The following is a 17,800-nucleotide window of genomic DNA, read 5'->3' as shown; positions in this document are numbered from 1 at the left end:
TTAAGTCACTGGGATGAGACAACGCTCAGTAAGAAAAAATATACTATTACTAGTGTGTGGCAGATGAGTTAACATAACTGTAATATCTGATTTAAAAGTAATGTAAACAACTGAGTCTGAGAAAATACATATAAATAATACATAATATAACTCATACCTATGTGGCTTAACATATATTGTTTTCTAAATATTCTATTCAAACATACTTTTAATATTTATATGTATGACTACAGTTTCTGTAAATCTAGATATATAATAATAACTGAGAAAACCTCCTTGGATGGATAATTGAAAGTCATGAATTAACCCCTCATGACAGGGTTGTGCAGCCCGTAGGCGGGACTTAACATTTCCTTGCGAAATCTTTTTAAGTGAGTATATCTTGAGAGATCCTACAAAGCTATAATTCTCATTACATTTGTTGATAATTGATTTTCATATTGAGAGCTAAGCAAAGATTTTTCCACTGATTTAATTCGATAAATCTTTGTGTGGAAAAATCTCAGAGCAAAGTGGGTCTTTGCATTGTTATTGCAAGACTCATTTGGGCTTATATTTTTGTGTACAAAAATACTTTACAAACTTATTTTTTGAATATCTCCTTGTGCTTGAATATTGAGAAAATATTGTTTTGAGATATTTAGAATACTCTTGGTAGACATCTTTGAAACCTTAGACTTATGATCGAGATATATTTATATATATAGTTTCAAAGATAGTTCTAGTATACACTCTTGTGCTTATTTAAGAGCACACATTATAGTGAGTGTAGATTGCACACATTCACATCACTGAACTTATAGTTCCTATTGTGTTGATGTGCATTGTTTAGTGACTGTGCGTATTGGTACAAATCAGCTTGTTGGAAAAGCACTAAAATTGTACAAGAAATTTATATTGTAAATCTGTTGCATTCTAGGCATGGCCTGAGGGAGTGGTAATCCAACCCAGTAAGGATTGTGTAAAGCTTTGGGTCAGCCCTATGAATTTGACCTATGGCCTTCTCCGCCCCGCAAGGAGAATTTGTAAAGGTTGAGGTCAGCCCTGTGCTAATTAACCTGGTTGTAATCGGTGCCGCTCCACCCGTTAAGTGAGCATTAGTGGAATCCTCGGGCTTGCGAGTTAGAGGCGGGGACGTAGGCACAGTTGGCTGAACCCCGATGACATATCATGTGTGCACTTTATTTTACCGCAATTTATTTATTGCATGTGTATGTTATTCTTTGATTATCAATGAATGCTGCGCATGATTTAAATTTTCACATATTACATTTATCTGCGCATTTGGAATTGCATAGAAAGACCCTACGTTATGAAAACTGTTAACATCTAGTTTAACCTAGGAATAAGTTTTAAAATTTCCAATTCACCACCCCTCTTAGGAATACACCAAAACTAACATGGTCCATCAGAGTCTACTACTATATAATACTAATATATAATTATCTTACTATTTCATCATGATTCCAAAATAACCATAACACTGAAAATCTAATCTGAAAATACTAGAATATCTGACTGAAATAACTAAAATATCTGACTGAATAAACTGAGATATCTATCTGAATTAATTGAAATATCTGACTGAATAAACTGAGATAACTGTCTGAATAAACTGAAATATTTGAGTGTTATGGTTTCGAAATTCTGGAAAATCATGGTATAGCATATTCTTGTGCAAAAATAATGTAAAACATGATATTCTGAAAGACTATTATAAATTCTAAACTGTTCTAATATTAACTCATGACTCACTCTAAAAATGAGCAGTTCAGAAGTTATCCCAAATATAACAGTCTAGTCGTGTAATACTTAGCCCAAGGGCCAGATCATCTCCTTGAGGAAAGCACTTTAGTTCCAAAATTTGTGTAATTCTAAAAGAAATTAAGAAAAGACAAATTACTCAATACAGTTCAAATTCAGTTCTTAGGATTTTTGGGATTTTTGCAATGACACTTAAAACAACGTAAATCCTAACTGAAAATTTATCATACATAAAAATAAATAAATAAATGTCAGATTCAATACTAGAATAATGAAAGAAACAAATCCTGCAATCATTCTAGTAAATAAAAATAACAATAACATAGAGCAATGACTTATGACTTCCCATGCCAAGCAACTATACCGGAACCATCTTCGATTTACTGAACCTATTTTTGGTAAGGTCTTAGATACTACATTCTTTGAAGATGACTTTCTCGCCATTCTACTTTTGTTCAAAACTTTAGGATGGGACAAGTTTATCACTTATCAGGCAAAGGGAGTGTATCCAAATTTGGTTAAACTTTTTTATGCTAATATTATCAAAGGAGACATTGTGACCTCTACCCAAGTTATGGACAAAGCTTTTATCATTACTCCTCAATCCTTAGCAACCATTCTAAATATCAAACAAGGAGAATTTGAGTGGCCAATCATGGATTATGGCTCAAGATTTCTCCCCTAAGGAGTTTCTCCCTCTAGTTATGTTTGAGGATCCCATTTACTTTGGACATCCTCCCCTTTATAATCAATTGAACTTGTAGGCTCAAATCCTTCAAAAACACTTACAATATCTTACCTAGGGTAGGATCACACAACCACGTTTCTTATCTAGATTGCTTTGTAATGTGGTTTCTGCTTAAAGGAAAAAAGCTTGACTTGCCAAGCTTAATTCTGAAATGGATGATTTCTAGAGAAGAAGCTCGTAAGGTAATTATTCTATATGGCAGAGTTCTGAACCTTGTCTTTGCACATCTTGGTGTAGCCACTCCATCCACGTTGTTTATTAAGAGAACCCATTATGACATCTTTTCTTCTACCACACTTTAAAAAATAGGTTATGAGTGACATGATCAAGGGTGGTTTCCCAAATATGGTTGGCGGCTACGACAAGCTCCTGCACCCCAACAACCAGCTCAGCAACCTGCTCCTCTGGCAAGTGACACCCCTTCCTGGTTTATTGCTTATCAGCAACAGATCACTACTCTTCATGATGAAGTTCGTACAGGCTTTAACTCACTCCGAGCACATTACACTTCTCTTGATCAAAGGCTTGGACGGATTGAACAACATATGGTCGGTTCATCTTCTTCACATGGTAAGGCTCTTATGGAGACTACCTCTGAAGAAAATAAAGATAATGATGAAAGTGAAGAGGAAAATGAAGAAGCATCTGAAACTGTTGGGGCAAATAGTGCTTAGTTATTTTCTTAGCTTGATCAAACCTTAATTGTAATCTTTGCATCTGATATTACACATTTCTATTTTTTCTTATGCTTTTATGATTTTTCACATGCTATTTTGGGACTTATTGCTTATCTTTTATACATGTTGAATGCTAACTATTTGTTTTGTACTTATGATGGCTCAATGCATTAGACTTTGTATACTTTTCTTGATACCCTTCTCTTTTTGATTGATGTCAAAAGGGGGAGAAGTTTGGGCAAAAATGAGTTTAAATTAATTGAGTTTAAGTTGGGCAACTGGCAAAACTGAGTTTAAATTTGTTCCACTTTGAGCATGAAAACTAAGCATGAAGGTTATGCTAACGCAAGGGATATGCAAGTACAAACTGAGCATGAATGTATGATAAAATAAATCTGAAAATGATAAAATAATATAATGATATATAATGATATTAGTTTTATTCTATACATGGCTTAAACTTTACTTTATGAATGAAATTCAAAATTTTATTGCACATGACATATGTTTCATTCAAAGGAAGTTAGAGTAACATTTATGATGATATCATGATGTATGAGTATGAATTATAATTTACTTTACAAATCTTGTTAAGATTATGCTTATTGTAAAGGGGAGCCTTATTAATGCTTACTCACTTTTGCTCCTTATTTGTCATCATAAAAAAGAGGGAGATTGTTGGCCTAACAAGGTTTAATCTCAAGTTTTGATGATAACAAATTAAGAATACTTAACATGTTTGTTTAAGTAAGATTTCGGGACTTAAATGTTTTCATGTGATCAAGATCAAGTATTGGAAGAACTCTTATAAAGCTTGTGCTTGAAGTCAGAAGGAATGAAGAAGTTGAAACATGTTGAAGATGACATTTCAAGCTGGATATAAAGAGCAAGCCAAAGCATGAAGACTTAGTTCTTAAGATAGAGTTATAGTATATAAGTCGCATGTAAGTACTTCACAAATTCAATATTGAAGCATGAAGCTCTTAGGACGTATTATTGACTTAGAGACTTGGTTTTAAATTATGGAAAATGTTTTCATAAAGTCTCACTTACCTTTTCCAAGATCAAAGTTAAAGTTTTGAAATCAATTTTTGAAAAAAAAAAAAAAAAAAAACGTATAAGTTGCAAACAGGGCAAGCGACTGATGAATTTTCATCAAGTGACTGACATTTTATTTTGATGAATTATGAAGCAAACTGAGCTTAGAAAGGCAACTAACCTTTGAAGCCCAGTCAACTGACTCTTCATTGTGTTTTCAAAGTACACTGAACTTAAAAAGCTCAGGCAACTGGCCTTGGGGCATAGTCGATTGAGGTACATGTTTTAACTTTTAAACAGCATTGGGAAAATTTACAAAATTGATTTCTTAGGCTCCAAACTAAGAGGAAACTTGGGGAAAACAGAAAGATACTTTATGACTCTATATATACATGATATTTTCAAAGCCCAAATACAACATCAAGCATATACGAATCAAAAAATTCAAAATTATCTTGTTAAATATCTTTCTGAAACTACTATTGTGCTGTTGCATTATGATCTATTCTACTTAAATTCTCAACTCTAAATCAGAATCCCGGTGATATTATTCTGAGCTTCATATTCTATATTGTTTATTTATTGAAGTATACTGATTTCAATTATACAAATCTGCTCTAACTAAGAGTACTTGTTATACAAACAAAAGTTGTTTCCTTGTTCTTGTTTTTGTTTGATGATTTAGGATTGTTGGATCATTGCCTAATGAGAGGGGATTCTCGTTAGAGAGGCAAACTCCCCCTTTGAGGGAGAGAGGTTGTAACTTCACCTAGTAATGAAGTTGGAAAGGAATCCTCAGAGGGTGTTGCTTGGGGTAAGGACATAGGTCGCTGGCCGAACCTTGTAAAAAATATTGTCTTCAACTATTCTTCCCTTAATCTCTTTAAATTATTGCAATTATATCAACTACATGTATTCTTATTTGAATACTGAGAACTTATTGGTTATTGGGAAATTGCTGGAAAACTGGTCAAGGGAACTATATTGATTGTTTGATTGAATAATCAGATTATACTTAAATACTGAACTACTGAATATTGGAGCTCACTGACATCCTGATTTTGATTAATATTTGAATCAAGAAATTGATTGGCTGTATGATTTGGAAAGTTTTGAATATTGAAGTTACGAGAATACAGCTGAAGTAAACCTTGTGAATTTGAATATCTTATTAAAGATATATTACAGGGTATTTGAGATCAATCTTCTGAAATCCCATCTTGATATTTCTTATTGAAATTTATAGCTGATCTTGAATATTGTTCATTCATAGAAGATTGAACCTGGATTGTGATAATATATTTACATACAAAGGATTGATTGTTATTGAGAAGTTGCTGACTAGTATTATTGTGATTGTATGATTGTAGTTATACTAAATTAAAAAGGGTTATACTTAACTAAAAAGTTTATAAAGAAATTTTTAAGAACCCAATTCAGCACCCCCCCCCCCTCTTCTTGGGAGTACACCTTAATTCTCATATAGGAATTTTGAGTATGTAAAGTGATTCCCTTATCTCCTTATCTTTTTAGCCTTTGCATGAAAGGTTTCTTTTATCCTCTTGACAAGGACACATCTATGGGTAAAATTAAAAGGTATTAAACCCAGGAGAAATGCTTATGTGATTTTTCATATATATATATATATATATATATATATATATATTTGCAAATGACCGTTTTATTTTTTGCAAGGTTAACTTTGATAATTTTCATCACATTAATGCTGTGTTTGGAAGCATGAATTTCAGACCTTGAATTTATATGAGGTGTGAAAAAAGAATAATGAAGAATATGGAAGAGTACTAGCTAGAAAATTTGAAGGTGGAGGGACATGGAAAGAAAGTAAAAGTTGTTATTGAAGAAATAAATACTGAATGTTTTCTCTTTGGGAATGGAAATGCCAGACCTAATTCAGGGTTTATTTTCAAACAAATGATTGTGAAAGGATAGGGGAAGCTGGCACAAAACATCCTTCAGAAATAATGAGAATTTTAAGTTGAAACTGTGGTGGGTTGGGGTTTCTTACGACATATCGTTATATAAAAGATCAACTTGGGAAATTTCATCTAGACCTTCTTTTTCTCATGGAAATTAGAAGCAAGATTTCAAGCACAAATCTCACTCTCGCAACATTAATTTTGATCACTATGTAGTAGTTAATCCTTTTAGCTAAGCTAGAGGACTTTGAATTTTTTAGAGTGAGGTAGCTAGAAAATTTGAACTTGAATTTTGTGACAAAAAGCTTGTTATTATTTCAGGCAAATAGATTAGGTGCTTTTGATTGGATACTTTTCTTGGTTTATGATGAACCCAAAATGCAAAAATGTTTTAAAGTTTGGGATTTGATAACAACCACAATAAAGAGATTTCAAAAACATGTTTGCTTAATTGGGGACTTCAACAAGGTTGGGTTTGAGGTTCTCACCCCTATATCTTTTTTTAGCAATTTATTTATGCTTATTCTCTGATTGATAATGGACTTAAGGGGAGAAAACTTACCTAGAATAATAGAAGAGAAGGACAACATTTGGTTTTGGGAAAAAAAATTAGATCAAACTCTTGTAAATCAAGGATGACTTGATTTCTTTAAAAATCCTTTCCTTCAGGTGTTGCTTATAATTTGTTTTGACCATTCTCCAATTGAACATGCAATTGAGAATTTTTTCTTATAAAGAGCTAATTTTAAGTTTGAAAACTTTTGGTGGCTCAATAATAAAATTTTGTCTATTGTTAAGGAAATGTGGGGAAGAACTATGAAAGGTTCCCAATGCTCAAAATTAATGAGAAGTTAAGATTTTTTGCTTGTAAGTTGCTAGAATGGAATAAGGTTGAGATTGGGAATTTAGGAAAACAAATTAATGATTGTCAAGATAATTTATATAAACTTAATTTGGATGATCCATCTTTCCCTGTTCAATTTCAAATTAAATAAATTTCAAAGAAGATTGAGAATCTTTTGCAAATGGAGGAAATTAAATGGGTGCAAAGGGAAAAATTGTAGTGGTATCCCCATGGCAACAAAAATTATAAATATTTTTAACCTATGGTGAATGAGAGAAGAAGAACACTAGAATTGTTTCTATCGAAATAGAGGATGGAAACAGTATGATCGAGCCCAAGGAAATTATCAAAGTAGCAATTTTTTTTTTTTTTAGAGTACTTGTATTCTTCTTCCAAGCTTTTAGGGTCTCAAGCCCTTGTTCATTCTATTGATAAGGCCATATCGTATTATCACAATTTTTTATTTAGAAAAAAAGTGTTCTCTTTACAAGAAATTAAAACAACAACCTTTCAAATGGAGGCTTTAAAAGCTCCAAAACCTGATGGATTCCCTATATCCTTTTTCATAAATTCTAGGACATTTAGGGTGGGGATATTGTTAATGCCGCTCTTCATTTTTTTCAAAGAGGATTTTTGTTAAGAGAGTGGAACAAGACTAATATTACTCTTATTCTGAAATCTCATGATCCCCGATCTTTTAAGGATTGGAGGCCAATCAACCTTTGTAATGTCATTTACAATATCAACACAAAGACTTTGAGTTGCCATTAAGTTGGATATAAGTAAAGTCTATCACTCAATTGAATGGCCTTGTATTCTTCACATTCTTCAAAAGTTGGATTTCTTGTATTGTTGGGTTCGATTGGCTAATCAATGTATATACTATAAGTTTATCTATCCTTGTGAATGATCAAAATTCATAGGAATTTTGAGTATGTAGAGTGATTCCCTTATCTCCTTATCTTTTCAGCCTTTGCATGAAAGCTTTCTTTTATCTTCTTAACAAGGACACATCTATGTGGAAAATTAATAGGTATTAAAACCAGGAGAAATGCCTATGTGATTTTCCATTTTTTTTTTTTTGGCAAATGACTGTTTTAGTTTTTGCAAGGTCAACTTTGATAATTTTCATCACATTAATGTTGTGTTTGAAAGCATGAATTTCAGATTTTAAATTTGGATTTGAATGGATTTAGACAAATTTCAATGCAATTTTGTACTACATTTTATCCAAATCCAAATCCAAGACCTCTCCAAACATGGGTTAAAAATATCCTCGCCATTCTTCAAAATTTTTTGGAACTAAGAATTAATCTTGCCAAGTTTACTTGCTAGCTTATTCCCAATACTCCATGGACTTTGAGGAACCTTATGGCTGGAAGAATTGGTGTTCATAAAACTTGTAGTATTGAAAGGTACATGGGCACTTGTACCAATTTTGGAAAGAGGGAAGTGGTTGCTTTTCAAGGCCTTCACGAAAAAGTTTAAAAGAGAATTAAAAGTTGGCATAGCAAATTATTAGCCTAGGCAAGTAGAGGAGTTTTAATTAAAGTAGTGGGGGCCAGTCTTCCTATTTATAAAATGAGCATTTGGAAAGGTCTACTCTCGATTTGTACATCAGTGAATAATTATTCGAGAGATTTTTGATGCAGCTCGAAAGAAGATGGTGGTAAAAAAAAAAAAAACTCATTTCTCCTTTTGGGAAGCTTTATGCTTCCCTTCTTCTTTTAGAGGGCTGGGTTTTCATAACTTGAATATTTTCAAGAAGGCTTAATGCTTAAATAGGTGTGGAGGATGATTGAAAAACCTCATTCTATTTGGGCCAATACTTGGAAGACACTTAATTTCCAGACGTCCTTTATTTGAGAAGCGAAATGCTCAAATTCAGCTTTTTGGGGTTGGAAGAATGTATTTGAGGGCTTTTGAATTATGGAGAATTTTTTTGCATTCAAACAATAAGTGATGGTAACTTCTCCCTATGGGAGGATCCTTGGATGCCTTACCATCCTCCTTCCACCTTTAATCCTTTACCAAATGCTAACATTAACATCAAAAATTTATGGGTTAATGGCAATCTATAATGGGATAAACAATTTTTTTATCTCTCCTATTTGTTGATGAGATTAGCACAAATTTAGATAAGATGCCAATTTCTTATTTTTCTTTTAAACCAAAATGGATCTAGACATTTGCTAAAAACGGTTTCTTCTTAGCTAAATCAATCGTTATATTTGTGTGTGACTCTTATACTTAGTGGGATTCATAAACAAAGGAAGAAAAACATGAGTTTTGAAGTATTCCTAAGTGGCAACAGAAGACTCGTCAACGAGGAGATTTAGAGAGCAAGAAAAATTCAGAGATCTTGAGATACTGAGAGCAGAAAATGGGCTCGTTGACGAATGCCCTGTTCTCGTCGATGAGTGTCCTTCTTGGTCTTGTCGACGAATCCCCTATTCTCGTCAACGAGAAATTTTGGGCTGCAAGCAGCTTTTTGAATTTTGAATTTGAACGTTGGGGTGGTTGGGTAATTGGAGGAAAACCTATAAAACATTGTTATATATGTCATTCTGGGCATGTATTGAGAGTAAGTGATCATTTTGAGAAGTATACTGTGTACTTTGAGATTTCCATAATGAAATTTGTGTGTCATTGCTTCCGTGGATGTAGGTTTTATCGAACCACGTAAATTTATTGTTGTTCTTGTTGTTTATCATTTCCTGGTTGTGTTGCATTTACTTGTTGTATTTATTCTATTGTGCTTCGTATTTATCCTATCCATATCACAATAAATTAGTTAAGCGATTGTTGTTATGACATCGGGATCGTCTTCTGCAAGATTTGACATCGTCAAATTTTATGGAACCGGGAACTTTGGTTTATGGCAGAGGAGAGTGAAAGACATTCTTGTACAACAAGGAATGGGAAAGGCATTACTTAGTGTTCAACCATATGGAATGGATGAGAGACAACATGGGGAGAATTGCAAGCAAAAGTCAGTTCTAGAATATACTTGTGTTTGGCCGACGAAGTACTCTATCGGGTGATGGAGGAGGATTCTCTAGCGACTATATAGCAAAAGTTAGAGAGCTAATACATGTTTAAATCTCTTAATAATAAACTTTTTTCTTAAGCAATGTTTGTATTGACTTAAGATGGTTAAAGGATCAAACTTAGATTAACACATTAATGCTTTCAATTAAATTATTAGTTGATGAGAGTTGATGTTAAGTTTGATTAGGATGACAAAACTTTGATGTTGTTAAACTCTTTGCCCTTGACTCATACCTATGAAAATCTTATGACCACTCTTACGTGGGGAAAAGAAACTCTTGATCTTGAGGAGGTAACAAGTGCTTTGCTAAATTTTCATCAACGATTGAAGATATGTGATGAAGGAGAAGACTTGTGGTAAAGGGTAATAACGAGCAAGGCAAAGGAAAATCCAAACATGGATCAAGTTAGAAATCCCGAAATCAATCTAAGAAGAAGAAAGAAATCCAGTGTTATATATGCGGTAAAAAGGGGCATGTGAAACTGGAGTGTCTAGATTGGAAAAAGGAAAATTCTGAGAAACATAAAGGTACTTCAAAATCTGCAAATGTTGTTCAAGAAGGAGATTCAGCGTATGGTGATAGTGATGTTCTTTCAGTTTCAGTGGGATCAAAAAATCTAACGGACTCTTGGATACTTGACTCTACATGTTCTTATCATATGACTCCAAATAAGGAGTGGTTCAGCACTTATAGGTTAATGAATTCTGGATCAGTTCTTATGGGTAATGATGCTTCTTGCAAAATTATTGGCATAGGAAATGTGAAAATAAAAATGTTTGATGGTGTTGTAAGAATGTTGTGTAATGTAAGAAATATACCAGAGTTAAGAAAGAGTTTGATATCACTTGATACTTTGGATTGTAATGACTTTAATTACAAGTCCAAAGGTGGAGTTTTGATGATTTGGAAAGATAATCTAACTGTAATGAAAAGGCAAAAACTGGATGGGAATATCTACACATTATAGGGAACTACCGTTGTAGGAGAAGCTACAACAGTAGATGTTGAATTAGATGAGACCGTCTTGTGGCATATGCACCTTAGGTATATGGGGGAACACAGCATGAAGGAACTACACAAGAGGAAACTTTTAAAGGGCTTGAAATCATGTCAGCTGAAATTTTACAAGATTTGTGTTCTTGGAAAATATAATAGGGCAAAGTTCAGATCAGCTATACACAAGACAAATGGTATTATTGATTATGTGCATTCAGATGTTTGAGATCCAGTTAGAGTTGCATCAAAGGGTGGACATGTGTATTATATGAGTTTCATTGATGATTACTCACGGAAGGTCTGGGCTTACTTCATGCGTCACAAATCAAATACATTTGTCAAGTTTAAGATTTGGAAGGCTAAAGTGGAAAACCTGACAAGAAGGAGAATCAAATACTTAAGGTTGGATAATGGGACCGAGTATGCTAATTCTCGATTTATGAAGTTTTGTGCGAAGCAAGGCATCAAGAGACATTTTACAGTTCGCCAGACACCTCAACAAAATGGTGTGGTAGAACGGATGAATCAAACTCTTTCTGAAAGGGCTTGGTGTCTCAGATTAAATATAGGGCAACCAAAGAACTTCTGGGTTGAGGCAGTGAGTATGCCTTGTTTTCTGATAAACCAATCACCAAAGGTGTCACCAGAGGGTAGAGTGGCAGAAGAGGTTTAGACGGGAAATGCAATAGACTACTCCCGATTGAAGGTTTTCGGGTGTCCAACCTATGTGCATGTATTTAGTGAGGAGAGGTTTAAGCTTGACCCAAAGTTTCGTTGTTACATTTTTTTGGGATATCCAAAGGGTGTGAAAGGGTACAAGCTATGGGACCCAGTGGCAAACAAGGTGATGATTAGTAGGGATGTAGTCTTTAATGAGAAAGGTATGGTGAAGCGTACTAAAGGGTATGATGAACAGAAACAAGAGCCAAAAAGTTGGGGCAGTGATGAACATGTTGTGCAGGTGGAATTGGAAGTTCAGGGCAACAACAATGATCATGGTCCTATGATTGTAAGGAGCTCTAACTCGGGAAATCAGCAAGTCAACGATATTCCTATATGGAGATCTAGATGCACTATCAGACCTCCACCAAGGTAAGGATTTGAAGAGTTAGTATCTTATGCTTTCCTTACTAGTTGCAACGATCCAACTACATTTCAAAGGCAATGCACGACCAGGAGAAAGATAGGTGGATGAATGCGATGATTAAGGAGATGGAATCACTACATAAAAACCAAACTTGGCATTTAGTGGAGCTTCCAGATGGGAAGAGACTGATAGATTTCAAATGGGTATATAGGAAAAAGGAAGTAATTTTAGAAAAGAAAGGAGAGAAGTTCAAGGCACGGTTGGTAGCAAAAGAATACTCATAGAAAAATGGGATAGATTATGATGAGATCTTTTGTAGAGACCTAGAGAATTATAACAATTAAATAATAAAGGAAAAGAGAGAAAAATTTTTTTCCCAAAGGAACTTAGGAGGGTCTCATCAACAAACGCAGAATATTCGTCGATGAGTGGCCTTCTTAGGAACATCGACGAGGACACGTGTCTCATCGACAAAGAAAAACCGAGAGCGGGATTAAGGATATGTGGGCTCATCGACGAACCCATAGTCTTCGTCAACGAACTTCCTCCTTGGACTCGTCGACGAGGCCACGTGGGCAACACTCTATAAATAAGCTCAAGTCGGGATTTTGAGCTAGAAAATCACATGCAAAACCTCTTTCTCTCTCTAAAATCCATTTCTCTAACTTCTCTCTAGAATTTTGGCTTCGATTGTCATCGGTTTGATGACCGGAAGCCGCTACGTTACTCTTGGAAAGATTCTCTACAATATAGATTAGAATTTTGATTTGGAGCATTTGGGCACCATCCCAAAATCTGGGTAAGTTGGTTATTTTAAGTTTTATAAGTAATTGGGTATTTCTCGATTGAGGGGAATGTGTAGAAAGGTATTATACCGATGATTGTTGATTTGTTGGGGAAATGTAAATTTCAGGGTGTTGAGTTGGGAACACACAGGAGTAGGTTTAGTTAAATTTGTGGGCTTTTCAGTAAGCCAGGTAAGAGGATAAATTAAGTCAACATTTTTTATGAAATTATTTATTAATATACAACATTTACTTTCAGAAATTATGTATGTAATAGTATAGTGTTTGAGAATACTATTGTTGAACAGGAAAATAGATTTAATACATTTTATCATAAAATATGATTTTAGGTCAGATTTTATGTTTAGCGTATTACTCACATTTGTGTGGCATGAGTATAAATTTCTATGAAAGTTATATTATATCAGAATATTATGATTTTTCCAGAATAAGCATGTTACAACAGTTTTCAGAAAAACCATAAAAGCAGTATAGGAACTATGGTTGAAAATATTATGTTAAACAGTGCAGAAATTTCATGTTCAGTATGTTATGATATGGTTGACATAGATGCTGTGATTTATATGTTATGATATAGCCGGCGTAGATGCCATGATTTATAAGTCGGCATAAATGTCGTAATTATGTATGTTATGTCAGAAATCAAGAAATTATTATCATGTCAGATATTACTTTGAAATATGAAACAGTTATGTATCAGTAATATGATATGTACTATATGTTATCATAATCAGGATGACTTAGTCTAGATTTCAGAGCACGGTACCATAGCTATATGATAAGATTACGTTCAAGTATTAGTTTATGTTAGTGCTATCACACATCTCAGATAGAGTGTGGGAGATAGCAGACGATGTGGCTTCAGTGTAGTGTAGGTGTCCCCCTGGTAGTCCGGACTAGGTGGGGCAAGCCCATCATACTTACAGACATATGTTTGACATAGCGTGGTCGACCAACCATTGCTAGGTCCCGCCTACAGGCCGCACAACCCTGTCATGTGGGGGGTAAGACATGACATCATCTAGCTATCCATTCTAAATGTTATTTCAAGTATTATGCAGTTATAGAAGATGTTTACATGATTACAAAATTAGTACGTTATTTATTATGATATGATGAATCATGTTTTACTCATAATTTATACAACCAGTTTTATCAGATATATACGTATTATGTATAGTTCATGTTGAAGCACGATAATACTCATGTTGCCACACACTGATATTAGTTTATCTCCCTTACTAAAAGGTGTCTCACCCCAACTTTACAAACATTTCAATAAATCTAGATAGAAGAGCGAATAGAGCTCCGCAGTAGTAAAGGTTGACCAAACTACCCTCTCAGTAGGGTAAGTAGTTGAGTTAGGGTCAGATTGGTTTTTGAGTTATGACCCTAGGGTACTTTTTGGTCCTTTTGTGGATGTTTGTATATATATGACAAATTCAGTAAAATTTTGGTATTGTGCCTGTTGTTGAATCATGTATGTAATTTATGTTTTCTACTGCATAGGGTATTAGAGATGTATGATAGGTATATCCCCAGTACCCATGGGTCCAGGTTGATCATGACTATATCAGTTTAAGAGGATATCAAAGTTATTATAAATATCATTATATAAAAAATAAATAAATAAATATGAATATATGTATATGGTAAAATAGGCAAGTCGTTACATCTTTTCTCTAGTGGTCCGACATACTTCTATCGAAATTTTAGTGGGGTTGGTAGCTCATTATGATCTTCATTTGGAACAAATGGACGTGAAGATGCCGTTTCTTCATGGTGACTTGGAGTAACAAATCTACATGGTATAGTCAGAGGGATTGATTGAATCAAGAAAAGAAAATTTTGTTTTCCGGTTGAAGAAATCTCATTATGGGCTGAAATAGTCTCCAAAGCAATGGTATAAACAGTTTGATTCTTACATGATCAAGACTGGCTACAAAATGTGTGAGTATAAGGGCCGCGTATATGTGAAAAAGCTTGAGAATAGTTCTCTTATTTTCTTGTTATAATACGTCGATGATATGTTGATAGTTGCAAAAGATTTAACTGAGGTGAATCAGTTAAATGACCTGTTGTATAAGGAATTTGACATGAAGGATCTTGGCTTGGCCAAGAAAATACTTGGGATGAAGATTCGCCGTGACAAAACTGTAGGGAGACTATGGTAATTTCAGGGCAGTTATGTACCGAAGGTGTTGGAGAGGTTTAGCATGGCTGATGCAAAACCGGTGTGTACACCTTTAGCGAATCATTTTAAGTTATCTACTGTAGGTTACCCAAGTACGAATGAGGAAATCCGGGACATATCAAAGGTCCCCTATGCTAGTGTCGTGGGGAGTTTAACGTATGTAATGGCGTGTACGAGATCAGATTTGGCTCATGCAGTGAGCATGGTAAGTAAGTTTCTCTCTAATCCAGGAAGGTAGCATTGGGAAGCCGTCAAATGGATACTAAGATACTTACGGGGTATGTTGGGATATGGCATCATGTTCGGCAAACAATAATGTTGTCCTTCAATTATGGGGTTTGTATATGCTGATTATGCTAGAGATGTGGATGACAGAAGATCTACAATGAGATATGTGTTTACTCTTGTAGGAGGACCGGTATGTTGGAGATCCATGGTACATGTTGGTTTTTTGAGTCCGATTTATTTTTTAAGGTTGACAAACATACGTGTTACTTATGGGTGTAATCTAGTGACTGAACAGGTTATAATTCAACACACATATAAGGGGAAATTGAATACAGGAGGAACTTCAAGTTTATCATCATTCTGACGTGTTCCATGGAATCTTGAAGAGCAAAAGGAAGACGAAGACATTTGTTTATTTCATTTATAATGCATTTATTTTTTTATTTTGGTTTGTAATAACTACATTTATCCTGCATGATATGAATGTAAGCTCAGACAGAATTGTAAACAGACCTTAGGGCCGATTTCGGTCAACCAAAGGTCAATCGAAGCTAGGTTTTTTAGGGTAAATTAAAATCCTAGACCTTAGATTGACCCTAGGTCCTTGCACATAATTTTGCTAAAAATTGGGACCAAATCATAAGTGCGAAAGGGCTTCGGGTGATCGAACTATGTGCTTTGAAAAGGCCTCGGTCGACTGAATGACTGACTAGTCAACAAGTTTGAGTTGGTTCAGGTGACCGAACCAAATTGAACTGAGCATCCCCGAGCAACCGAACCCTTGAGCAGTCACTTTTCGCCTTCCCTAGGCACCCGAACTTCATGTTCAAATATGCTTTGGGTGACCGAAAGTTGAAGTTCGGCATACCAAACTTTAGACCGGGCTACCAAATCGCAGCCTTTTGAAATCACCTTCGGTTCAGTAAACCGAGTTCATTTTTAGGCACCCAAACCTCAAAAACTCGCTTTTTCTCTTGTGTCTGTTCGGCGACCAAACTCAGGTTCAATCGACCGAAACTCTCGGTTCGCTCATTTTTAATTGCGGTAATTAAGGTTAAAATTTAATTAAACTTTTCTAAAAATTCCCAATAGGTCCCTAATGGTCATAGTTTTTAGAAAAACTATAAATACCCCTTCATTTGTCAAAATTAGCAACTTTGATTAGCCCATTTTCTCTCCAATTTTTATACTAATCAAAGTTCCCCCAAAACATGCTTTAATTGCAAAATCTTTTATGGGGTAAATTTTATACTCTCCTAACACTCTTTGTTACCTTTTGAAAATCATTTGAAAGAGTGTATTCATTTTGATTGGACTTTTATTTTATCAAAGTGCATTTGCTCTCACCTAAAGTCATATTTTTAGAAAATCATTTTGAGGGTAAATCTTTGAGTTTCTCCCGTTTATTTGGTTGATAAATACTTTTGGAGAAAATATTTTATAGAATTTAAATCTTTATGTGCTTATTATATACATCTTGTTCATAGATTGAAAATATTATTTTGAGTAAAATACCCTTACTCCCTGAGCATATTTAATATCAATAGAGTGTGTATATTTGAGTTTTATTGTGTACATTTCTACTTGTATTTTTCGGAAGCATTTTCATGTACAAAAATAGTTTTAATGTACTGGTTAGGTTCAGCTCATTACTTAAAATAGGGAGTCTCAACCCCATAAATGAGACCGGTTTGATTCAGTCCAAAAATTGAACTGGGAAGTCTCAAACCCATAAGTGAGACTAGTTCGGCTCACCCTAGTAATTGAGTTAGGGTTTTCTACGGCCCGTAAGGAGAGGATGCAAATGACTTATACTCTGACCATTTAAGTGAGCAGGTATAGTGTAATCCTTGGAGAGTACGTCCAAGGCGGGGACATATGTTGGTTTGGCAGAACCTCGATAACAAATATCTTAGTCGCTTTCTCCCTATCTCATTTAAATTACTGCACTTTAAATTCAGTATGTGTATGCCTGTTTATTTACTGTTATATTTATTTGCATGCACTCATTTACTTTAAATGAGATACGCATGTATGCATGAACCAAATAGATTAATCTTTTTACATACACACGTTTAATATTGAATGAAATATGATATGTGGTGAATCAGTGAAACATTTAAATTAGCCGATTTTTTTTAAAAAAAATCTCCAATTCATCCCCCCTCTTGGGATCACACCATTTCCAACAGTACAATCTTTAGTAGCGTTATCCACAACTGAGGCAGAGTATATGGCAGTTGCCGAAACTACAAAGGAAGCCTTATGACTTACCAGTTTAGTTAGAGAGCTGGGGTTATAGGAAGATGGAGTGGTGCTGCATTGTGATAGTCAAAGTGTCATTTACTTAGCGAAGAATCAGATATACCATGCTAGAACCAAGCACATTGATGTGAGGTGTCACAGGGTTCAGGAAATGATTGCT

This window comes from Malania oleifera, chromosome 2 (genome assembly GCF_029873635.1).
Source record: "Malania oleifera isolate guangnan ecotype guangnan chromosome 2, ASM2987363v1, whole genome shotgun sequence".
Lineage (NCBI taxonomy): Eukaryota > Viridiplantae > Streptophyta > Magnoliopsida > Santalales > Ximeniaceae > Malania > Malania oleifera.
The sequence above is the reverse complement of the archived record's forward strand: the minus strand, read 5'-3'. Positions refer to the sequence as shown.